Source organism: Crocodylus siamensis, chromosome 1 (genome assembly GCF_052110815.1).
Source record: "Crocodylus siamensis isolate JL-2025a chromosome 1, ASM5211081v1, whole genome shotgun sequence".
Taxonomy (NCBI): Eukaryota; Metazoa; Chordata; order Crocodylia; family Crocodylidae; genus Crocodylus; species Crocodylus siamensis.
The window spans coordinates 64,333,562-64,359,971 of NC_143395.1; the positions used below are offsets into that span (position 1 = coordinate 64,333,562).

Here is a 26,410-nt window from a genome sequence, read left to right on the forward strand (position 1 = left end):
TACTTATAACAGGAAAGTAAGAAATAAGAATCACAACTCACAGAAGTAACATTGTTTAGCGAGGTTTTTTATTTTGAAGGGCTTTTTTTTCTCTTTAGGGCTTGTTAATGTTAATGATACTTTTGCCATTAACTTCTGGACTAAGATTTCACACCTTATCTCCAGATTTCACACCTTGGGGATATGAAGCACTGCTTAAATTAAATGGCAAAAGACTTGTTGGTTTCAGTGGAAGGAGGATCAGGCCAAAGACAGTACGCCTGGAACAACAGGTTTGAACACAGTGCAGCTCTTTGTATGTGTGGGATGAACAAGATTTGGCTTTGTGTTCTTTGTGTTTGTTATTGTAAAGCCCCTTTTAAATCTAGAGTGCTTTATCAATGACAAGCATAAATGTGTGATCTTTATGAATGTTCCTTTATGTAGGCCATATGGGAGGTGGGGACTCATTAAATTGTTTCTGCTGAGGTAGCATAACTTGCATGGTGAACTCCTTGCATGTGTTGTACTCCTTGAAGAGGGAATGACAAACTTAGGCTGCGCAGAGATTGAGTCAGTTGGAGACGTTTTTGATTTGCAAAAAGTACTTATAGAAAAGTGCTATTTTAATATACTTGAACATTCTTTGGGAATAAGAATAAATTAAAATTTGGAACAAAACATGCTTCTCCTTCTCTTTCTCTGTCTTTGATTATTTTTCCCCATATGTACTGAACTAGCCCCAAAGTAAACATTATTAATAGATGAGCTATGCATAATGGAGTTGGAGGCCAGTGAATAGGATAGCCCAAGATTTTTGTGAATTGTGCTTCAGGCATCCTTTTCTACTGAATATAGTGAGTTTCTTATGTAAAGGACATGCTGGTTTTAATGAATTAATTTGTAGGAAGTAGTTTGTTTAATATTTTTCTTACTTTGACATGTTTTACCAAGTGTGTTATTTTGATATTTTATGAATAAAATCACTGTTTTTAAAAAGCAATTATTCACTCATAATGCTGAGTTTTTAATGTAGCAACCTTTACTCTGCAGGTACTGTGTAGGGTCTCATGGGCTAGGTACAGACAGTCAAAAAGCCAGAAACTGAATCGATTCAGTCTTTGCAGGTTACTCTAAGCTGTACAGATTAAATCAAAACAGAAGTGAACAAAGATTTACCTTTGATTCAGGAAATGCAGCCACATGGCTGCAGAGGCTCTGGCCAGAAGCCGGGAGGGGGAGTTGCTCGAGTATGGCTCTCTGGCTATGTATCCACTTCCTCTTCTTGCTGTCCCCAAGGTCTCTGGGATTTGGAGTCCAAAATTACAGCAGCAGGACTCTGCAGGATTGCTCATCACTTTCTCTTCCTGCTTCTAGGTGCCTCTAGGATTTGTAGTTCACAGTAGCAGACAGCAGTAGGTTTGAGTAGGGGAAAGGGTGTTTAAACCCCCCTCCTGGCCCCAGCCCCCAGCTGAGGTTTGCTTGGTGGGGGGCATTCCCCCCCTGTAGACTGGGCTGCCTCTGTAGCTGGGCTTGCCCCCCACATCCCCTTGTCAGCCTGCCCTCACTACTCCAGTTAGAGAGCAGAGGGGTGAAGCCAGCTCTGCTTTCTGGAGCAGATAGCCCAGCCAAGGGCTGCAAAGCATGCTGAGATGCTGGGGGACTCTGATTGAATTTAAACCAGGACAGGGTTTGGGACAGAAACTTCTTAAACCAATTTGACCCAAGTCAGTTAAGTCTGGTATTTCATTCAACCAGGTTTATCTTAAACCAGTGTAAGCCATTTTAAAATGGGTTTATGTGCACTGAGCTTCTGTTCTGTTACAGGTTTAAACCAGTTTCTGATCACTTAAACCAGTTTATGTGTAACTTCTGTCCTTAGCCATGGTGCTTAATATATTGGTAACTATGACAAGATCATACTTCTGGGGGTGTGCTGTAGAGGCTTTTATGATAAACTGTGTGATGTGCATTGTATTTGGTATGCAGTAACACGGCAACAAGTAGAATGAATTAAAATTCTTACCGGATCCTAAAGAAAGTCTATTACTGTGCATTAGGGGTTTTTTATGTTATGTACACTTCAACTTGGTACTGTTTATATATCTATGACAAATGTATCTGGTTTTGTTTATTAGCAATTTTCAAGAAAATCCTACATAGCCATATTGATAAGAAATTCTAAATAGAGAAGATACATGCCAGGTAAGAAGCCATACTATAAAAACAGTAAAACATAATGATCCAACAATATTTAATATGTAATAGTTTTCCAGTTGTAGCAGTGGCAACACTAATAGTGTTTGAATAAAAAGTAGTAGATCTGAGTGAGAATATATTCTTCCACTGCTAAAATCAGTATTTAATATCAGGAACAGATTAATAACAGAGCATATTTCAAGAAAAATCCAGTGTATCATGAGAGCATCTAATTATTTTATCAGATGAGTAAGCCATTAAATATAATACGTATTATAAATATGATTTTAAAAAAAGTCTGTAAAGCATCTATGGCTTGTAAATGTGTCCATGACTGGGGATTCTAGATAATAGGCTAACACAAGTACTAACACTGGGTGCTCACATTTTTGCAGTCAGATTTCTTAGTACTATATTAATTCTCTTAATTAGCTTTTAAAGCAAGTGCTGTTACCCGTACAATTCCTAGTCCTTCTGTCATGCAGGATAAGGACTGTTTCTCAACAAAATGTTGTCTCATTTTGTATTGTCTTAGTGATTTTCCTATTGCTCAGATGAGTTGGGTCATTAGTCCTACACTGCAACAAAGCAGTGGAGTTTCTGCTGAGAACGCATAGGCATGCTTCGCTGAGAGCTTTCACAACTGTGGAGATAATTTAATTGTAATAAGGATTTTCCAAAGTGGTTTGAAATATTAAAAACATTAGATACTTTCTACCAGGTACAGTGCTTATGATGAGTCCATTTATTGCTACCATGAGCAGTCCTGTTTGATACTTGAATATTAGTCAGTAGGGCTAGTAACAGCTATAGATGCCAGTGTTTGCATTATTCAGCTTTTATTCAGATCATGGTTCTACAACAGTTAGGATGAGTAATGCTTGTTCGTATGAATAGTACCAGTGATGTTAATATTGCAGAAGAAGCCTGAAGTGAATTTTGAACTATTTAAAGGCTCATTTATATTGCTACTGTACTCTCAACTAAGTTAAAAAGAGCATCATAGCCAGGGCATCAGGAAGCCCTTAAAACTAAGTTCTGAAATTTCCTTTTTACAAAGATCAGGAAGAATGATTGAAAGGAGAGGTTAAAATCTAGGAAACAGCATCAGAATTTCTGTCCATTTTTTTACTGGAGATGGTGGCCATACCCTGATGCAGGCTACAACTATAAGCTTATTCTACTAGTTTCAGGGCGTGTTTACACAAGCCACTACATCACTAAGGTGATGTAGCATCAGCTGGCATGAACGGTGACACTGCTAGTACTGCGTCATGGTTTGTGCCTGCTGATGCTGTGTTGCTGTAGTGATGAGCTACACTGCTGTAGCTTGTCACTACAGCAACGTAGTGTCTTGTAGCAATAGCAATGAGCAGTACGAGCTACTCCACAGTAGGGTCGGAAACAACCCCTACAGTGCCAGGACTAGTGGTTACTGGATTGAGTAATTGCTAAAGCAACTGTGCAGTCAGACATTCATGTAGACATGCCCACAGGTTATTCAATTGTTGAGTGAGTAGAACAAACAAACATGTTTGCTTCCCTTTCAGAGCAGTTTCACAAATGGATACTTGCCTAATCTTTGTAGATTATTTTGTGAGTATTTATCCAGGGTTATTGATATCTGCTTCACACAAAGCATCTGCAAGAAGGGTGGTGAGGGCAGCTTTATCATCCAAACAAAATGGGGGTTCTTTAAGCAAAATACCACATCAGAGATTTTCTTCTGTTGGAGTCTAGATTTCAAGAACCCAAACCACCTCCAGCACAAATCTGTTGTCTTTAATAAAGTTACACCAAGGATAAATCTATTGAATTGAATGCAAAACACCAGAGATAAATTTGGACATCTAAAGGAAGTAGTCTTTCTTCTGCCTTAATCCCTAAAGAAAGCAAAAGGAAGAATACATTTGTTTTCCTTCAATTCATGTGCAGCCCTGTCATTTCCATTCCCTTAAAATGTTGATATGCATTTAATTTGCAAACAGCCACGTTGTGTGATGGCTCCATTCCCTTCAGTCCCAAAAATTTATGTAAAAGCTGTTATCACCGGTTATTGGGGGAACTGAGCTCTGTTTCTGGCAGTTTGCCTCAGGAATCTGTTCTCTCCTGCCACTCATCATAGTTAGCAAAATACTGGTGTCATCTCTTCTGTTTTCTTATTTTTTCCCGCTATAAATTTCAGCAGTGAACACCTTGCGTTTAGAGAGTTGGGGCACATTTCTAATGTGAGCATTTTCAAAACTTTTTTTTTGTTGCTTTTGCTTTAATTCCATTTTATAGCTTAATAGTTAAAAAATGATCCTGCTGCCAACTGCTTCTCCCCCCACTCCGCTTGACTGAAACTGCTGTATTTCTACTTTGTGAAATCTTAAGCAAGTCAGGTAGGAAAAACAAAGGAAATATGGCTGAGGATTTTGTTGGCCAGTTTCAGACTGGAAATAACCAGTGAAACAAGTATTGTTTGACCTGCTTCCAGAATGGAAGAAGAGCTATTTTTTAAGTTATAAAATGATCTTATTCCTTTGGTAGAGAGAAAAAAAATTGTAGTGTCCAGGATTTGAAGCTGGAATCAGTTGTATAACTGCTGCTAAGCTGCTGGGACCCATCATTCATTGAAAGATTTGACACTTTTTGTGGTAAGCCTCTTACAAGGGTAAATTTTCGGTAAGTTTTAGTCGATGCATTTTAGAAATTTTTTCGTAAGAGAAATAACAGTGAAAACTCTTAACCTTGCAGGTCTTAGGAACATCTGCAGTCATATTGGCTCTGGTATGATGAACATGAGAACACAGGACTGTATTTTACAGTTCTCTGTATTTTCAGGCAATCATTTACCTAAAGATTCTCTATAATCACCATTTCAAACCCTAATACTTGCTCCCTGACAGCACAGACTAATAGAGCCACAGTGCCAGGGAAACCCCTCAACCATAGTTGCTCTGACAAGAGTAAGACTGTTTTTTGTGGAGAAGGTCATCTTCAGATCTGGGGTGTAATTTTCAAAAAAATCTGACTTCCCCATCTTTTCTGAGCATGTTGTGGAGGTTGAGAAAATCCCTTTACAAAGGGGACCCTGCCATACAGACTGGGAGGACACCAAATGGCTCTTTATCAATAATGAATTCATTATACTGTGAATTCATATTATGACTATTACACGTATTCTAAACTGAGACTTAATAACAGCAACAACAGAGAGAAAAAGGTGCATTGTCATTTATTTAGGAAAGATTTCAAATACTAAAAGCTTTCACTTGCAAAATGCTGCCAAGTGACTAACAAACCTATACTACTGATGTAAGTGACTACGCAAGCAAGCTTTCGAATTTACTTTGCACTTCCCCATGCGCAATGCAAACACACAGCTAATAACTAGGTAAATACAATGGGACTGTAGTCTGTGCACTATGTGTTCTAAGTTTGAGTGTTTTGGTTTTTATTTTGTTTGCCTATTTTTATACTCTTTCACAGGCACATTTTGTCATGATGGAAGATTACAGAGTTTCTAGTACAGTATGGAGACCCAACACAAGGAATGTATTATGCACACTTTTTTCAACCTGAAATCTTTCCCAATGCTGATTATTGTTGGCTTTTATTGTATTCTAATAAAATCTGAACAGCAGCAGCAGGGATTTTTACAAGGTATGATTTTGCTAACACGAGTGTGTACCCAATTCAGAACAAAGTAAAAGTAAACTAGAGAAAAAAATATCTGTCAGATTTTGGCAATCCAGTTTCTTTTTCCTTTCTTTAAATGCAATTCCTTGAGCAAGTTTCCCATATCTACAAAAGAAGCAACAGTCACCGGAGAAAAAAATACCATTAGCTTATAATTCCGTATGCAGTTTTTAATGAAAAAATATTAATCTAAACTAGAAAAATCTTACAAGCCATAAGAGAAAAGCAATTCTGAGTTAAGTCTTTAAAACCAGGCTGATTCTTGAATGTTCACTGCTGTACTTAAGATCTGTAGCCATATAAAGAAGGTACAGCTAGAAAGAAAACAGTTTTCATTTTGTGATGTGAACTATTAGTTTGCAAGATATAATGCTAAAGATATACATGATTTTATCTTTTTATCAGAAGTTCTGTTAACTTTAGCTGGCACTAAACTTTAGTGTGTCATATTATGCAAAGTGACAGAGTCATTGTGGCTGTCATCTAGAAAAATAAATGTTGATCCCTCTTAAAATAATAGAACAACTGTTAATAAAAGTATGCAAATTCATATTAGATGACAAAATAATATGAAATAATTGGCATAGTTGTGCTTTAAATAATATGTTTTAGTAGCTATAAAGAACAAAATGACAGACAAATTCAATCATATTTTTTACCACATTTTAGAAATGGACGAAGAAAATAAATTACAGAAAATACATGTGAATTTTAATAACATATTCTGCAAATATTATTTAAAACTTTCCAGAACATTTAATACATATAAGAGTGATGTGAGCACAGTTGAATGTACTGAAAACTGATTTAATTCTATAAGAAAGGATCTAGCTATATTAGACTCCTTTTTATTTAGTTATTTCATCTGAAGAGAGTAAAAAAAGGGAAAAGGAATGACATTGAGAGATGGTACTGTACTTGTAAAGTCTCCCTCTCCAGTTTTTCACCATGAAGGAGTTTGGAAATTTGGGGCATCTGAAATAGATGCAGTTATGCAATTAGGAGATATAGGATAGTCTGGTGACTAGGGCATGTTATTGGGGCATGAAAGATGTGGTCTTAATTCCTTACTCAGCTATCAATTTTCCTTGTGACTTTTGGCAAGTCATTTGAGTCTGCCTGGAGGCTAGGCTTCCTATGTATAAAATGCGGATAATACTTTCTTACTTTAATAGGGCATTGTTAGGATAAAAATCATTTTCTCATGAAGAAGTACAGTCTATTTCCAACAGCAAATAGATAGCATGTTCAGATGTGTAATTTGAGAAACATTTTTGTTTCTTGCAAAATAGTACAAATGAATCACTGATTTTTGTAATGCATTTGAAGTACACTCTGAGTAAAGATTTCAAGGGTTTTGTAGAGCAAGATAGGTATGGTGTCATTCAGTACCATAACTTCCTGACATCTTTTCCTCTCAATTAAATTTTAACACCTTCTGTCTTCCTGCTTTGGTAGGAAAACTGTCAGTTCACTTTTTGAAAAGTGTTTCATTTATATTGTCAAGGTTTCCTTGGCATCCTGTTTCATGCTGTTCCTTGTATCGTTACTGACACTGCCTATAGATTCTTCTGTTGCTTCTAAATCAGAGAGGCACTTGATGATACACTTTGGATTGATTGTAGAATAGTGCACATAGTAAGACTTTCATCTGTTGCTACTGAGCCTCGTTCATTTTCTTTACAACATAGATTCTGTATTTTTCATGCACACTGTTGCATTATGAGAATATGTAGAATCTGATGAGCTTTTAAAAGAGTCAGACCTTTTTAGTTTTTTTCCTTTTGTATTTCTCAATAGAATCATAGGATCTTACATACTTATACCAAATGCATAAAGCACTAGGTAGGTATTTAAAAATGAAATTTTGTCTATAGGAATATTTCTATACATTGTAGATTTGTGGAAAATATTAGGGTATTGTTCATGGTGATTTCAGACTACACAGCTCATGTATTTATGCATTGATTCTTTTTAAGTCAAATATACATCTTAAGGGGAAGTTTAGTTTGGTAAGAAGCTTATAACTTGGATTTCTTGAATTACAAAATTATAACACTAGCAGTGTGCTACAAGAGCTTCAGTGTATAGCATCTACTTTTCTACTCCAAGGGGAACCTATGCTTTCTTACACTCCACAGTAAAGGGATACATTGTTCATTTCACTTATGCATATGAAGAGTTAAAGTCTGTGCTAGGATTTCCAGGCTCCTTTATCATTCTTTTTTCCCCTTTTTGGATTCCTCCCTATTTTTCATTTTACTCTTTTCTCCTTTGGTCTGCAATGTGTTTAATGTTGTTTTTCTAATTATGTAATATTGAAAACACACATAGATGGCAGTGTATTTGCCTTCTAGAGGCTCTGCAAAAATGCTGCACTAGAACCATAGCTTGTTTTTTTTATTGTAACCCTCTCCCCCCACCGCTGTAGGGAATCAGAGAGGCAAGACAGAGTGGTAGGCTCAGGGCAGCAATCTTGTGCAACATATGTATAACCCAGCTGTGTTTGGGGAGGGTTATCTACACTCCACTATCAAGGGTTTTTTGTCAAAGTGCACAGAGAAATGGGCTAGCCATTCTGCCCCTACACAGAACCAGTAGCCATTTTTCTGTCAAGCACTAGCCAAGCACATCTTTGTTTACCTAAAAATAATGCATAAACAAATGGATGAGGTAAAATAGGGATACTCTTCAGCCGACCATCTTGCTTGTATTTTTTTTTTTTTGCAGGAACCATGATTACAGGACTTATTGAAAAGCAAAAGGAGGCTTTTATAAATGCTTTCTTCCAACGTAATGGTATTAGTAACCCTTCCAATTTACTCAGTACTGGTAAAGCCTCAGCTGGAGTCTTGTGTTCAGTTTGGGTACCACCCTTCAAGAAAGACATGGAACAACTGGAGAGAGTCCAGAGGAGAGTAACAAAAATGATCAGAGGACATGATTGAGGAAAGGTTTAAAGAATGGGGTTGGCTTAATGTATAGAAGAGAAGACTGGGGCAAGACCAGTCTTCAGCTGCGTAAAAGGTAACTTCATACAGGAAAGTTCTAAACTGTTCTTCACATTGGCTAGGTTCAGACTTTTCACTTCTTTGGTTTAGGTGGCCAGAAACTGGTCTATACCTGCAACAAAACAGAACTTTGCAGCACACAGACCAGTTTCAAAATGGCAAATTGCAGTCTAGATAGATCCAGGTCTATCTTAGTATGACACTTACTCAAGCTAGGTTGGACCAGTGCAGTGAACATCAGTGCCAGGTCCAATCGTGAATCAAGGTAGGTCACTCCCCACCGGTATCCCAGTTGTCTGGTTGTCCCCCCACAAGCCTCTCCTTTACAGAGAGCCACAGCTTGGCTGCTCCAGCCCAGTGTCTAGCTGCCCCTCCTTCCCCTGAGATCTCTAGCTGTCAGCCAGGCAGGACACAGGTATGGGGTGGAGGGAGCAGAGCTTACGAGCTGCTAGAAGAGGCAGTACCAGCAGTGCACCCTGCGTTCCCAGCCGGGCTGGGGAAGGGCAAAGAGTGTCCCAAGCTGCACTGCAGTGTCTCTGGGAAGGACTTGGAGGTTTGCCTCCCCACCCAGCCAGTGCTGCCTCCTGTGCATCTGCAGGGCTCTAGTCCATGGGGAGTGGGGGCAGTCATGGCCCTGTGACTGCAGCACCTGGAAGGGGTGATTCCTGTGAAGGAACAGGGGAGGAGGTTGGGCAGCAGGTTATTGTGCTGGGCTGAGCTGGTAGCTTAGCAGGTCTCTGCGTTGGGTAGAGCTGGCAGCAGCCCCTCCCCTGCCCCTGCTCCCACACTGAAATTGCCCCCTACCTGCTGAGGGGAGGGGCAGCAGGCATGCCCCCATGGCTGCAGTGCCTAAAGAAGGACACCTTTCCCAGTGCTGCTGTAGCACAAGGTCCTGGGGCTTGGGAGAGGGCAGGGGCAATCTGTGATGCCCTGACCTGGCTGGGAATGCAGGGTGTGCCACTGGCAGCACCTCCACCCAGGAGCTCATGAGTCCCGCTCCCCACTACCTCTGTTTTGCTTGGGGTAGACCCCTGCACCCCCATGTAGGCAAAGCCCAGGCATCCTCATGCTGCTGAGTGGGGCCAGGTACACTTCCCTTCATTGCCTGTGGGCAGCTGCCAAGTGCCTGACATGGCAGGGCAGCAGGGGGAGGCGTGTGCCTAACAGCCAGTGACAGATGGCATAATTACTCGGCTGTGTTCAGGTGTCCTTGGTAACGTCTGTCACACTGGGAGGTGTGCACAAGTGTCCACCTTCTGGCTTGGGCCAGTGCAGCTGAAAAGCAAACATGAGTTTCATTTGCTAACTGACCAATCTATGTAGCTTAGAGAAACTAGATAGATTTCACTGAGCCTGCCTTAGGATTTTTTTACTGTACTTAGCCGTTTCCCACCAGCTGTCTAATTTAAGACCATAGCACACTACTTAAGCAATACAAAATGGTCTTGGTACATTATAGAATGTATTTTGGCAGAAATTGAGGATTTATGTTTGTTCTAATAGGAAATGTTTTAAGGTTTGGTTTACTATGTTACTTGTTAGTGACATTAATTGTACTAAAAACATGAGAAAATTAATGACAGCTTATTTGTGAGAAACTGGTTTCTGACACTGAGCTAATTATGAAAAATCGTAGTCATCATTTTGAAGAAAAGTACCTTCACTATATATCACCTGGGTAATGTGGGGTTGGCAAGTGGGCTTGAGTGCTAATTCAGAGGGGGAACCAGAGCACTAGCCACAGGCAGCCTATGCCACTGCTGCAGTAGCCCATGTCTGAGAGGCTTGCTCTGAGGCAGCAGGAGCCCATGCCTGCCCCACAAATACAGTGACCCCTATGTCAAGAGGTCTGCCCAGGGCGCCAACATTTTAAGTTATGCCTCTGCTAATTCTTTCTCCTAATTGCGTCTCCCATCTAGACCACTCAGGAGCGATCAAGTCAATCTCCTCTTGTTTAAACAGTCTCTCAGCAATATGAGAAAGGTCACATATAAGGTTCAGGCACTGACAGTTTCAGAGAAGGATATTTTGAGGGATTAGTTGAGCCAAGGTTGGAAATATTGGGTAAAATATTGGATATTGGGGAACCAAATGGTATTCTGCCTTAATGGATGCAGTTGTCTGCTCTAACAGATCTCTTTGCGGTTTTTCTCCCCCTTTAGCATCACAAATTGTCCCTACCTCATGAAAGATCTTAGTGCTCTTAGGCTGTAAAGAAAAATCCTTTATCAGATGCTTGTGTGGCTTGCTTGACCATCTCAGTGTCAAACTGATCACCAGATTTATGGTTAAAGAGGGACAACCAGATCAGATTAGCAGGGATCCTGTCATGCCAGGGAAAGGTTGCTTTCCTTTTCAGTCTGGATCTCCTGAGACCATCTAGGTGTATTCGCACTAATCAATTCCCTGATGTTGCAGGGACAACAGGGATTAATGTCATTGTAGTCCCTCCTGTTCTCTGCCTATGCACATAGTTTACTCTCCTGAGGACTCTCATTTTCTAAGATGAAGATCTTAGAACTTATTAGTGAAACTTAATCGTCTGTGATAACTGAGATATATAGGAGGTGACATTAGATGATGCAATTTTTTCTTCTGGATTTAAACCCCAAGAAGTTATGTTTTTTATATTTTTAAATTATTCAGAATTTGGAGTTCGGCTTTTCTTGGTTTTAAGTGTTGACTTTAATTACCTCATTCTAAATTTTAAAATACATTGTTCCATTTTTTCAAACTCTGCAACATCCACTTGTATGAGCAACATTTACAATGGCTCTTGGAAGGAAAACAACCATCTGGTCTCATTTAAAAGAAAATATCAAAAACAAACTCGCTTGAGGTCTAAAAAAACTGTGTCTATGGTAAACTGTTTTTTAACTTATATCATAATCATTCTTCTCTAATTAATTTGTTTGGAATTAGAAATAAACTTACTATCATCTCAAAAAGATCATTCACTTGGTTAGTGCCTAAAATGACTGTACTGAAGAAATACTTCTATTGAATCCAACACAATATATACAGCTCTGAGAGTTACACAAACACTGAAAGAACGGTGTGGATATTTTGCATCCCTCATGTGTGTAAGCAAGCAATTAATTCATCTTACCGGGGCTTTTCTTCTGAAAAGTGGCTTGTATTGCATAACTGCGTCCCATTGTTTCTGGCTCTGCTGCACTGAGATTATTCAGTGAGAAGTCAGCTGGCAATTGAGGAGGAAGAAATTAAATGTTCAAAGTACTACAAGGAAAGAAAAGGGGATAGTGCACTTGCCTGATGTTTATGGGGCTTAATTTGGGAATTTAATTAGTTAGCTTGCTTATTTTGTTTCACTTGGGAAATGCAAGGAAAATTAAAACTAAAAATGGAATGTATTTCTAACTGTTTTATGTTCCTCTTCCACCAATATTTGGGCATTACTGGTGTAAATTTTCCCCAATGGCAATTTTTTAACTCCTATATTTGAATATTGGCTGAAAGGGAATATCAAATTGTATTTGTGGTAGTAAAACTCTCAATTCAAACTGTTTAGTTAGCTAGATATATATGTTATTAAATTAGGGAATAGAAACAGTTACACATAGGGTGGCCATCATAGAGGACATTCCGGTTTTCTGCTACTCTGTCCTCTATTGATGCGAAACCTGACACCTTTATGTCTGGTTGCTTAAAGAGAAAAATAGAGGACATAAAGGTGTCTGGGTTTGTATCAATAGAGTACAGAGGACAACATGACTTTATGATAGTACACATGATATATGTAACTAACCAGCACCGAACAATTTGGGATATTCATAATGCATATTTTACCATTGTGTGCATGGGAGGTGTTATACAATGAACATAGCTATAAACGTTGAATAAGAAATACATCTGATACTTCTTTTATTTTCTCAAATAATTTATGAGCATAAGAAGGGAATGCTCAACAGGGTAAATCTTTTGTTATAAATTATTTGTTCAATTTTGCTCTTACATGGAGTCTAATGGTGAGATTGTATTAGTACTTGTTTTTAAGATACCCTGTTATGTGGCTGTGGAATAAAACAAATGGTTTTCTGAAGAGAGTAATTGCTTGTTAAAGGAATAATGTTGGGTATGCAAAGCAATAGCACCATATTTAAGAGAATCTTTATAGAATAAACAAGACACTTAATAACCCGGTAATACAAGCAAATATTTGGATGAGATTAGGTATTCATACCATAAAGATATAAAAGACATCTGCCACAAAGTTTAGTGGATGTTATGAATTTTACTGTTAGGAACAATGCAGTGAGAACAATAAATTGTGGTTTAATATGACACAGAGAATTAGGGTCAGATGATAACAGCATAGCAGAGAGAGTTCTAAATGTATACAGACCTTGACTGAAAATGAAATTTATCTCTCTCCACAAAATGAGAGATAACATCCCTCTTCCTTGCTGAAGAAAACATTTAGCTGCAGCAAAAAGGCTTAAAATGTATTGAATTTAGCCTGCTTAACTAATGTGGGATGAACGAATAATTTGCTATATCCTTCTTAAGGAATCATTGTTAGCAGATGTGTCTGTTGATTAAATTCAAGTGATTATTTTCCCATTGGGTAAATAGACCGTGTTCTTAGTGCATTCTTTGGTGGTTGCATTTACACGTGCTTTTTACTGTGGAGTTGACTAATTAGCTCTACAGTAAAGCTTCACTGTCTACACATGCATCCCTATTAGGGTACAGTAAATTAATTGACTCTGCTATAAGATAATAGTTATCCCAAAGTGCACTATGCTACAATAGAGTTACTTAGTGTACTAAAACATGCATGTAGATGGTAACCAGGGCTGGGGCATAAGCGTGCTACAATGTGGGGGCTGCCTGCTGGCTAGTCCTGCACTGTAGCATCCTTGTACCCCATTCAGCTCCTCCATAGCTTGTTGAGCAGGGGTGGAGCAGTTCCAGGCTGGCAGACTGACCCCACAGGCTCCCTGCCAGCTGGGGCTGCTCAGACCTGGCTCATCATGCTGCAGTCCTAGGTGCATGTGTAAACGCTGCATCCGGGAGCAATAACCTTCATTGGAAACAATGCTGGAGCTCATTGCTATGTGTTAATTGCATGTGTAAATGCACCCAATGTCAGGTAGGTTAGTCATAGTACAAATATTCCCATTACAGGTGAAGTTGGTTAAATAAACTGCAGTGGCAAGATTGGAAAAATCAGAGTTCCACAGGATGTAAAAGTTGCATAACATTATAATCATTTGATTTCAGACACATTTTAGATTGGGCAACCCAGGTCAGTACTACAGATAAAATATAAATTAAATCCTAATTTATGGGGAAGAAATTAAAACACAGTTGAAGTAATATAGTTTGAGCAAGAAATCTTGGAGTATTAGCCATGAAGGATTTTATTTGCATGTAAATTATTTAATGATTATTACAAGGTTTATTTTATAATGAAGCATGGTACTGAAATTGGGATATAAAACAATTGTTTGTTTTCTTACAGGTAAGCAACTTTTCTCTAGGGATCCTGGTTTTCTCTGATTAAAAAAAAATCCCCCAATTTTCAGATTAAAAAAGTAACCCAAAATCCACATTTTTCCATGATTAAAATGAAATGCCACTAATATATATATAAATGGCATTTCATTTTAATCATGGAAAAATGTGGATTTGGGGTACCTTCTTTTAATCTAAAAATTGGGGACTTTTTTATGAGAGAAAGCTAGGATCTCTGCTTTCACCAGACTCTTAGAAGTAGAGCCATTTGTTCTTGAGATCTTTAGTTTACTGGTAAATTTGTGAAAGGGGGAGTGTGTGATGTAACTTCCTCATCAAGCTTTATTTACTATTTAACTCAATTTGTAGGTGCCTGTAGCTCCTAATCAACTCCTAAAAAAAGTTGTCCCCAAACACGCCATGTCCGTGTTTGAAACTGATAGGTTTTTGTGTGGAGTTAAACCTGGTTGGAATCACTTAACAAATGGCAAGCTACTAACTCAGGGGTGGGCAATGATTTTAGGTGGAGGGCTGCTTAATGAGTTTTGATGGCCTGTCAAGGGCTGCAAGGGTAGCCCCACCCATTGACAGGTACCCTGCTTCTTGGTCACCATCTTGGGACTGAAAGTCCTACACCTAAGCCCTGACCTTTGGCACTGGAAGTTCCTCCCCTTTGCCCCTGGAATTAGTCCTTTTGGGAGAGGGGAATTGCTATCTTGGAACCAGAAAAAAAAATCTTATACTAAAAGTCAAACACCTACTATAACATATTTTAATTTTATTTCAAATAATATTTTTGTCATGATTTGTGTTTGCATAATGTGTATAGAGTTGACTGCACAATAGCTTAAAATAGTCTTACTCTTGTATATTGTATGTGGCGTGTGTGGGGGGTGTAGGGTATGTTGCAGGGTGTGTGTATATGTGAGGGGTTGTGGGGGCTGGGTGTGGATGCATGGGGTTTGTGGGAGGTTAGGGAGGGTAGGAGGGTGTGGGGACCCCCTCACACTCTTTCCCACACTGCCAGTGCAAAGCCCTTGCTGCTAGTGGCAGCAGCGGGCCCTTGGGGTGCTTCTGGCCCATGTGGATGCTGCTGCCCAGCACCATGTAGTTCTAAGAGTTGTATATTATGGCAAGGAGTGGCGCCAGGCTGGTCTGCTTCTGTTGCATGGGGCTCTCTGCAGCGCATATGCAGCTCCTGGTACTTTTGTGCCACTGGGAGGAAGCCCCATACATTGGAGTCAGCTGCCTACCCTGCTCCCTGCCACCACATGCAGCTGCTGGGACTCTGCCAGAAATGGAGGGGAGCCCCACTCCCTGCTTCCCTATGAGCACTGCAGCAGGAACAGGAGGAAGAGCCACTGGAGGTCGGTGTGGCTGCACCAGTGATAGCAGCAGCTCCTCCTAGAAGCTGTACATGCTGGCTGGGCCAGGCCCTTCAACACATGAGGGTGGGAGCAAGGCACAAGAGCTAGGTGGGGTACAATTAATTGGTGGGTGTCTGTGGGCCAGATGAAATTGCCTGGCAGGCTGGATCTGGTCCACAGACTATTTTGCCCACCCCTGTACTAACTGATCCAAGTCCATTTTGTTCACGTGGTTGGTTTTTATCTTTGAAAGTGAGAGAGGAAATTACTTGCTTTTCAGCTTGAAACTTCCACGTATTTCTAGAAAGGGGGTTTAGAAACCAGGTTTCATAGTTACGAAGCTTGGCTCTTTAGTGATTTGGCCCCAATGAAACCAAGGTATATAATCCAAAATAAAGATTTGCTTATTTTATGTAGGCATACAGTCATGTCATATAATGGTAAACTATCAAAGACAATTCCTAACATTAGAGACAAGTGGGAAAATATTAAATGGTCAATATAAATCAAATTAGGTAAGTATACTGGCAGACAAATAAGCATGTTAATATGGAAGTATGTTACACAGGCATGTACTCCTGAACAGTTCAGCAGCACATTGGTATTTTTATACTTGAGCGCCTTTTGGCAAATAGGAATTTTCAGACTTGATGCTTGGCAGTTTTTTGGCTTTATAGCCTTTAGCTGTTCCTAAATGGATCCTTTGATCTGAGCCTTGCTGTGTTAGGCCTGCCAGAATTTGTTGATTAGTTACTCTGTTTTTAAAAAATGTCAGATTATGTAATCAACTGTAGAGTGAGTGATGCTATGAAAGTTCTGTAGATAAGAATATAATAAGTAAATGTAACTACAATTAAATTTGTAGGTTGAATAATTTAATTTTAATGTTGATCATTTTTCTGATTAAGAGTTGGCTCTTAGTTAATTGACTGGTCTTTAGCACTCAGTAGTGGCTTCATTGTCACTGGCTGTATGATTAATTCCTGCACTTTACCAAGGATAAGGATGTTAGCTGTTATGTAAGCTAGATGCATGCTTTCTAGAGCTTTTGTAGACGGGTATCATAATCACCCCAATTTATATTCCAAATGACATTAACTATTATAATTTATTAGTTGTTGTAAAAAGGAATTGCAGGAGAGATTTTATGTGTTGGTTCTCATCAATTTGTAATCCATACATTTGTTTTAATGTATGTAATCTATCTGTCTTGAAAACAGGGCACTTTTACATGCGTTTTGGGATGGGACACTGGGTGCTTTAGTTAGGAAGCCATGCTAATTAAAAGCACCAACGCATCATGTGTATCAGGGTCCTCACACATCCCCGTGTTGAAAAAATGCTTTGAAGTAAAGCTCATTGAATGCGTTTTATAGGAAAGCACCCTACTGCAAATTTTTCCAGTGCGGGGAAGCATGGAGACACTTATGCACATGACATGGAAGACTGCCAGAGCACATCAATTTCCATGGTCCAGCAGACTCCATTAATAGCTAGGTTCTGCCTGGTGCTGAATGTTATTAATAGAGTCTGCTCCGACGTGCTGGATTTCCGGTGTGTTGGAGCAGGCTCCCCACACATCTGTAGGAGCCATGGGTATCCACGTCTAGATTAAAACTAATTTTTGGACTAAATGTTCAAAAAGTGAATTCCTAAATATGATTTTCTCTGAATTCCTAAGTAGGATTTTCTGTATGCACAAGTCTTCCCCCTCTCACGCACCTTTTTTACCCCCAACCTAACTACCCAGTTTGTATGTGCTATTTCTGTTTGTGCACATTGACAAATCCTTACACACTCTAATTTAGAGGGCAGGCTGAAGGCAGTTTAGAAATCTTGGATCAGATTCACAAAGATGCCTAATTTAGCACTGATTTTTCCTATTACAGCTAGAGTCTGCAAGTATTACACTATAGTGCAATTTTATGTTTGAAATATATTCTGAACAAGCCTGGAGCTTTGACTTTGTTCCATAGAAAACTAAATTCTTATTAAGTGTCTACAGAAACCATGCAGTGTGGTTGTTGCATGAAATTAGAAAGACTGGTATAGTTCAATAAATTAACAGTGTAAAAATAAAAAGGCTTTATTTGAAGTGAAATGATGACTGGTATGGGTTCTCATCAGTTTGACCAAAAATCACTTTCAGGAAGTAGTCTAAGGGGAGCATCAGTTATCTTACCATAGTGCAGAATTTACTGAACATGAAGCAATACCGATTTAACAAGTATATATGTGTAGTTCATGGCGTGGGTTCAGACAGAAAAACAGTACTTGCTTGCCAATGAGGTTATTCTACATAGAACAGTCCCTGTGTAGGCAAAATAATCACTTGCTTCAATAGGAGCTTTGCCAGGAAAGGTGAAAGGGCTACAGGGATGGGCTAACAAAAACAAAAATAGACAAGCTACTTAAAAAAAAAAAAAGCTTAATGCACCAAAACTTTGATAATTAGTAAAAATCATAAAGTTGGGTATGTTGGTTCAATGGAATCGCTTCTATATTATTTTCTACTTGAAACCTTCAGTTATAACAGCTTTATAAAATTTGCTTTACATAGATTCTTAGGCTGAAATAAATGAGTAATCCAGTGCTAATGACAAACAGTTCCCATATGAAATTTTCTAGACAAAGCACTCAGATATGTTTCAATTGCAGTGTACACTATATTATAAAAGAGATTTTTTAAAGTCAGTAAGAGTTGAGAGCCTGGTTCTGCCAGGTGCTGAATGTCATTGATTCGTATTGATTTAAATGTTTAGTCTAAGTATTCAATGGAATTTGAGGGCATGTAGCATCATACAGAATTTGGATCTTTAATTCTTTAAAACAAATTTTAAAATGACAATTTCCAAACAAGAATTCTAGGCTCTTAAATATCAAGATCTCTGAATAATAATAACTAAATGTCTGAACAAAACAATTTTGGATTTTTACTTGTCAAAAGATTATAGAAAACTATGGTCTCTTTCATATATAGATAAGCATTGAAGTTACTGTTTCAAATTTATACAGAAGAAACTATGCATTTTTAGTAAACATCAGATTTTTCCACTTCCTTAATCTTAGTACTAAAGTTAATTAGCTCCAATTTTGTTTAAGCATAAAAATTAAACTTGAAACTGTATTAACTTAATCTTAAATGTATCGTGTTAAACTTGAAAATGTGTCAACATTTGAAAAATGTATTTATTGAGCGTTAATTTCTTTATATAAATAAAGTACAAGAAGATTTCAATTTGAGTTAACAGTTTTATTAGGCATTTTTAAAATAAAGGTACAGTGTGAAATGTACTTTTTATATATATATATATATATATATATTTCTTCGTCAAAAGCCTGAAGCACGCTTCAGTTAGTTAACCTGCAATCTTATCCTAATTCTAAATTATGTTCATCTGAATATTTTTTTTTACTGCTGTGATCTGTTTATAATTTTCTAAGGGTTATTAAAAATTCTTTCTAAAGATTAGGGAAAATTGAAGCTTCAGGGAAAATATTATTTTGCAGTCTAGGAAAAGTCAACATATTTAAGATTAAAATATTTCCTTATTTTTATAGGTTATTACCTTGCTGTTTGAAACACATATTTTTAGTGGATAAAATTTGTATCAAGGCATTGAGAAAGTAAAATATCGAACCTAGTTCATATAAATAAATCCCTTGATGCCAGAAGTCAGGATTTCCCTGTGAGAACTGCTACAGCATACAGGGATTTAACATCTAGAGCAATATTGAATAACAAAATGGAAACTCGTAGCTTGATATTTTTTTTGGCCAAATAATGCAAATACTTCAATCTAGAAAACACTCAGGGTAATGTTAAAGTAAATAAATAAGAATGAGTTACAAAATATCCACGCATTACCTCCCTTGTGAAATGTAGCCTAGGTTATTCCCAAACAATTAATATATTATACATAATTCCTGTTTTAGCCAAAGGTGAAATAGAAATCCAAATTATTCTAGTTAATCTGCAATCTTATCCCTATGTATAAAACCCTGGAAATTGTATATGTGTACCTGTAGATTACTTGTTTTAACTTTCAATTGTTGTGATATAATCATCTAAAGCATAAAACCTCAGACTTGAATGATCTTAGTGGGGAAGCAGAAATAGTAGTACTGGTAAAATCCAAAAGGAGTACAAGAAACAGCTTTTGGGTACGAGAGTCCAAAGACAACTCAGATGGTGTTCTTGAACAAAAAAAAAATCCCACATTATAATGTGAAAGCTCCATGCTTTTGTTGGAAAGCTGAAATGGATGAATTCTAAAATATTTTAAAGATTGGCTGCTGCTCTAAACGCAGCTAAACTTTTGCTGTTCAGCATTGTCACAGAACAGAAGTTATCTCTAAGCCCAAGTTTCTGTAATTAAATCCTGGAAGGCCCTTTGGGTGGCTAGCATTGACTGGTGTATTATTATTCGAGAGAAACAAGCATCACATTTCTTTTATGAAATATGCAAGTAAAAATGTAACATATCAGTCTCTTCACCCAAGAAAAAATTAATAGTTCTTTCTTGAAGATAAACTTGTATATAAAATATGTTTCAGGTGGAGAGTATAAGTTCTTATGTTTGAACACATCTGTATGTTATGGCTAGGTCTACTGAAAATATCCAGCATCGTTAGTGTCTCAGAAGCTGTTTGCTCTGTAATAGCATTCTGATTTATTCAAAAGAAAAGTTGGTTGCCCCCTTCCTCAAATTGGCAAACAAATTAGAAATAGTTCATTCAAAACTATTGATGTTGTTGTTGCCATATAACAGGTGTTGGCTCTGTCCTAGCTGTGGTAGCTTGAAAATCACTTCTGCAACCATTATCTCCAGCAACAACTACAGTGCTTACTTGCCCGACAACCAGTAGTGGGGAAGCCAGAGAGACAGATCCGGTAGTGCTAGGTGTATACTAAAACTAACCTTATTTCTTCAATGTAGCTTTTCTTCATGAAGTTCTTACCACCAGATAGTTATTCAAAATAGGTACAAAAATATGTACACAACAAAAATATCTAAATTATCAAGAGGCAAGAATTTCTGTGAGTGATATCTTTATTGGACCAACTGCAAGGTTGGGTTGGATTTAGTTAAGCTTTCAAATGCATGACATTCCTCAGGGCAGTATTTAGTTCTGCCAGGTCAATAGAGAAAGACGCTCATTAATTTGGCCCTGCACTTCTCTGGTAGGAAGGATGAACAGATTTTACAGTAGACTGTATTGGGAGTTTTAGAGATAAAATAAATGCATCTAGATACATGTATGCTAAACAGTAGGGGTGTGTGAAATGAGCCCTATTAGATTTGGATTTGGATATGACCTGAATCAGGGACAGTGATTCAATTAGTTCATTTAGATCACTGTCCCTGATTCGATTTGGTTGAATCTGAAGATTTGATGCTGATTTGGAGAATCAGCGATTTGGACACAGACACAGCTTTAAATGCTTTTTCTACATACCTCAAGGTACCAGTGTGGCTTGTGAATGCTGTGATGCAGGGGTTCATGGAGTGTCCCACAGGAGTGTCAGGGGTTGCCCGGCGCACTCAGGAGCAGACCTGGAAGTGGACCAGAAGCACTTCCGATTCATTTCTGGGTCCACCAGGAAGCGTCCCCATGCCTCCCCAGCTTGGCAATCGGCCACAGGGGGACCCTGGGTGCCTCCTTCAGACCAAAGAGACACTAACTGCTGAGACAGGGCTGTTGCAGGGGGCCCTCCCCAGCATGCTTCCTGGTGGACCTGGAAGTGGACCAGAAGTGCTTCTGGTCTACATCTGGGTCTGCTGCCAACTGTGCTGGGGAGCCCCCGTACTCCTGTGGGATGCTCCATGTGCACTAGCATCTCAGCATTCACAAGCTGCCTGCTATCTAGAGGTATGTAGAAAAAACATTTAAAGGTGTGTCTATGTTCGAATTGCTGAATCTTTCTTTCGGAGGATTCCAATTCGATTCGGAGAGATTAAAGTGTCTTTTGATTCAATTCAGAGATTTGGCCACTGAATCAGTCTGAATCTCTGCCGAATCTAATCAGGGACTAAAGTGTCACACAGCCCTACTAAACCAGTATATTGTCACTTATAAAGATAATACATTTAATGCATCTGGAAGACTTAAGTTCCAAGTATAGGATTGCTGTTCAGGACCTCTTCAGTTTTAATTTTGATTCTGCCATTGACTCATTATGTGTCCAAGGACAAATCATAGAAGCACAGAAAGAGAGGCCAAAAGTATGCTACTTAGAATAAGATGCTAGAGTGGCCTGCTGTCTTGTAACAAAGTGGTTTGTCCCTCTTAAGGCAGGGTGTTTTCAACTGGGGGTATGCGTACTTCTGGGGGAAATTGGATGGCTCCAGGGTGTATGTGTGGTGGCGCAGAGAAATGGTATAAGGAAAAAAATTCATTATATGGCACTGGAACCATAACAAGTTTCTTCTAGGTGTTTTTTGCTTTACACAAAGGTGCAATTTGTGAAGATTTTTGCAGTGCCTTGCACATAGATTTAATAGATTTTTCAGGGTTGGAAGGGACCTTAGCAGATCATCGAGTATGACCCCCTGCCCTGGGCAAGAAAGAGTCCTGGGGTCAGTCAGCCCCAGACAGATGTTTGTCCAGTCTCTTCTTAAGACCTCCAAATTAGAGGAGACTACCACTTCCCTTAGAAGCCCATTCCAGATTCTGGTAATGTCAAGAAGGTTTTCCTAATGTCTAGTCTAAATCTCTTCTCTGTCAGTTTGTGGCCATTGTTTCTAGTTACTCTAAGGGGCAGCTTGGTAAACAGAGTATCTCCTGATTCTTGCTGCCCACCCACTCCCCCCAACAAATTTGTAGATGGCTGCCAAATCCTCTCTCAGCCTTCTCTTATGGAGGCTGAAGGGATCCAGATCCCTCAACCTCTCCTCCTAAGACTTCTCCTGCAGGCTCCTAAACATACCAGTGACCCTCCTCTGGACCCTCGCAAAGTTATCCACATCCCTCTTGAAGTGCGGTGCCCAAAATTGAATGCAGTACTCCAGCTGCAGCCTTACCAGTACCACATAGAGGGGAGGTATCACCTCCCTAAACCTGTTCATGATGCACTTGTTAATTCATGATAGAGTGCAGTTAGCTCTATCGATTATTTCATTACATTGTTGGCTCATGTTCATCTTTGAGTCAACTATGACTCTGAGATCCCTTTCTGCTGCTGCGCTGCTTAGAAAGTCGTCCCCTAATCTGTATGTGTGTTGGTGATTCCTTCTCCCTAAATGCAGTACTCTGTACTTATCCTTGTTAAACTGCATCCTATTTTGTTCTGCCCGCTCTTCCAGCTTATCCAAAGCTGCCTGAATCCACTCCTTGCCCTCCAGTGTGTCTGCTTTGTCCCATAATTCGGTGTCATCTGCGAATTTGGACAGTGTGCTCACTACACCTTTGTCCAAATCACTGGTGATATTGAACAGCACTGTCCTGAGGACTGAGCCCTGGGGGACACCACTGCCCATATCCTTCCAGGTTGATACTGACCCATCCACCACCATGCTCTGGGTGCATCCCATTAGTCAATTTGCCACCCACCTGACTATGTAATTATTTAAGTCACAACCACTCTTTTTTTTTATGAGAATGGGATGTGATACTGTATCAAAGGAAAAATCCAAGTATTTGACATCCACCTTGACTCCTGCATCTAAGCAGGTTTGTATCTGGTTGTAAAAAGAAACAAGGTTTGTTAGGCAGGATCTACCTCCTATGAATCCATGCTGGTTGCTGTTCAGCATTGCTTTGCCTGCTGGACTCGCACAAACATATTCCTTAATAATTTTTTCACAGGTTTTCCCAAGGATAGAGGTGAAACTAACCAGTCTATAGTTACCTGGATCCTCCTCCTTCCCCTTTTTGTGCTTGTCTATAGTCCAGCTTGGTGATATGTCTTTATCCATGTTTAGGAATACTGATGCAAACAACTCATTGAAGAGCTCAGCTTTGTCCCTCCTATCTGTCATTAATTGTCCTAGCCTGTCCTGTAGGGGTCCTATGTTAGCTGGCACCCTCTTTTTGTTCCCTATATACCTGAAAAAGGACTTTTTGTTGTCCTTAATTTTTGTGGCCATCCTGAGTTCCTTTGCTGCTTTGGCCTTTCTTACTAACTCCCTGCAAGTATGAGCCAAATAGGTATGTTCCTCCCTGGTGGCTACCCCCTGCTTCCACAGTCTTTATGCCCCTTTTTCATCCATGGGCTTTCCTGGATTTCCCTGTTTAGCCAGGAGGGTTTCCTGGCCCCCTTGCTACCCTTTATGTGCAATGGGATTGTCTCCTTTTCTGCCCAAAGTATCATTCCCTTGCAGAATGACCACCCTTCCTGGACTCCCATCTTAACAATGCTCTTGTCCTTTAGCACCTCATTTACTAACCTCCTGAGCAAATTGAAGTTAGCCTTCTATTTTATTTTTTTCTGTTTTATTAAGTTATTTTCTGGCCTTAGACAAGATACTACATATGCTTATCCATCATGAACTGGATTACATGAAATGCTTATTCTTTCTATTTTAGATCTTTTATGTATTTTTCCATCTAAAAATATTTTCAACTCCATGCACTGCCCCACCCCCCAAGTGAAAGATGTTGAACCTAAGTACATCTAATAACCAATCTGACTGTTTCCCTTCTGCCAGAACTCAGAGCAAAAGCCAAGGCATTTATTTACTCCCAAGGACTGTATTGGGAGCTGGACAGCATTGAGAACTGAATCATTCTGTAGTGCTCTAGAGATGCATGATAGTGACACATAGTCTGTTAAATTGTTGTGAATGCAGCAAGGTTATGTAGGATATGTAGCTGTGAACCTTTGATAGGTGAATGTGAAGGAAACACTGGAAAAATTGAAAATTTGAAAACTTTTGTTCTCTGTAGGACCTGCTCCTGCATGCTATATGGTCTGATCTGATCTTTGCAGAAAACACTTGACAGACTAGAGTCTACAGACAATGGCTTGACAGACTATGGCATTAAGCTCCTTTCCACCTCTCTCCATCCTTCTCTCCACTCCATAGTACTTGATAGCATTTCTGTCAAGGAGCCAAAATTGCTAGTTATGCCTCTGAAACTGGATCATGAAGTAAAAGCTTTTCTGATTTAATGGCACAGCTTTGGCAAATCTCTATCTTTTGGGAGATGGCCCTGTGTGGACCATTGTTTTTTTAAGCTTTCCTTTATCAGGGTAATCTTCAGCTGGCACACTTCCCTGGTATAGGCTCTGTCTGTTGCTTCTCCATGGATGTAGGATGACAGTTTAGCTTCCCTAGATTTCAGAACAATTGCTGGTCCCTGAGGAAACCCGTGTGCTATTGTAGCCACCATGGCTTCAGCTTTGTGAGCACTTTCTAGGAACACAGGAGAAAACTTGACAAAAATGGCTTTCCAAGGTGTCTAATACACCTTTACCTTAGCTAGTCTAAGCAATATTCAGAACTAAACAAAACAATAAAAACACAAGTATGCATTTTCTTGCCTCATTTTCTTCATCACTCTTCTTTAGAATTAGGTTAGAGTCCCCACGTGTCCAGGATCATTCCTCTTCCTTTTGATTAGCACATAGTTCTCCTCTAGATTGTGGCATTTTTCTCTCTCCTTCTATTCAGTTTCATTCAATAACTCTTCTAAAATGGTCAGCAAGAGATCTTGCTGAAAAAACCTTCAGTCCTATATGTTAGGTTTTTTTTTTTTTTATCAGCCTTGTCAGAATATCAGTGTTCCTCTCCGGATAACCCATTGTCTTTCTATTTGAGTTTGCATGTGAAAAACAGATTTGCCCTAAGAAGCAGCCAACTCTTTGTCCAGGGATACTCCATTTAATGAATAAAGTTTAACAACCCTATGTTATTAGGCTTGGGCAAAGTGCAAGTGTTTTTGCCATCATGGTCCATTATAGCTCAATGTGGAAGCAAAAGAAGGCAACCAAGCATTCTGGAATTGCATTCTGTAGACATAGGCTGAGGAGTGATAGCATCAAACAGAGTTCACAAGAAGAATGTAGACATGCCCCAAGTTGTGACACTGGATTTATTGAACAAGACAAAACATTTATGTTTGAGATCTGTTGATAACTGAATTGTAATGCAAAGGGTTGGTCTTTTGCTTGAAGTCTAGAAAACAATGTATCAATTCAGTTACCTTTTTTTCAGTATGGAAGACACCATTGTGTAATTCATGTTTTGCTAAATACTTCAGGCTAAATAAAGCCCTGACAAAACTCTGTCTAAGATAAAATAGGGTTGAATTAATGCCAAAATACGAAATGAAGCTAAAATGTTCATTTCATATATGTGTGAAATGTATAAGGTATGCACGAGGGTAAGCCGTATTAGAGCGCATGGTCACTTTTTTCTCAATCAGACCTTCCCCAGGGTATGTGCAGATTGGCACTTAGATTGGCCTAACTCTTGGCTGGGGTTGAAGGATTCCACCCAAAAGAATAGAGAAAGAATAGAGATCATCCCTGAATCTGTGTAATGCGTAACTTCATATAGGAGGGGTAGGCACCATTTTCTAGTGAGGTGCAAAATGATTTGGCAGGGGCTTGAGAAGGGGGTATTCGGACCCAGTTGCCATCCCCACTTTTTCTTGTCATTTGGCTGTGGTGCAGCACAGCAAAAGGCCCCCTCTTCCTGAGCCCCAGGTGGCTGCCAGCAGCACAGCACAGGGAAAGATTGC

General features: G+C 39.2%; 1 protein-coding gene and 1 long non-coding RNA gene across 5 annotated transcripts in view; both read left to right on the top strand.

The window, feature by feature from the left end:
• BCKDHB (branched chain keto acid dehydrogenase E1 subunit beta) overlaps nt 1-26,410 on the top strand; it is a 311,484-nt gene that overhangs the window by 244,286 nt on the left and 40,788 nt on the right. The window lies entirely within an intron of this gene.
• On the top strand, nt 4,647-8,727 carry LOC149872858 (uncharacterized). Its single transcript, XR_016440676.1, has 3 exons — nt 4,647-4,845; nt 5,653-5,826; nt 8,593-8,727. It is a non-coding gene; the product is annotated as an uncharacterized LOC149872858 (long non-coding RNA).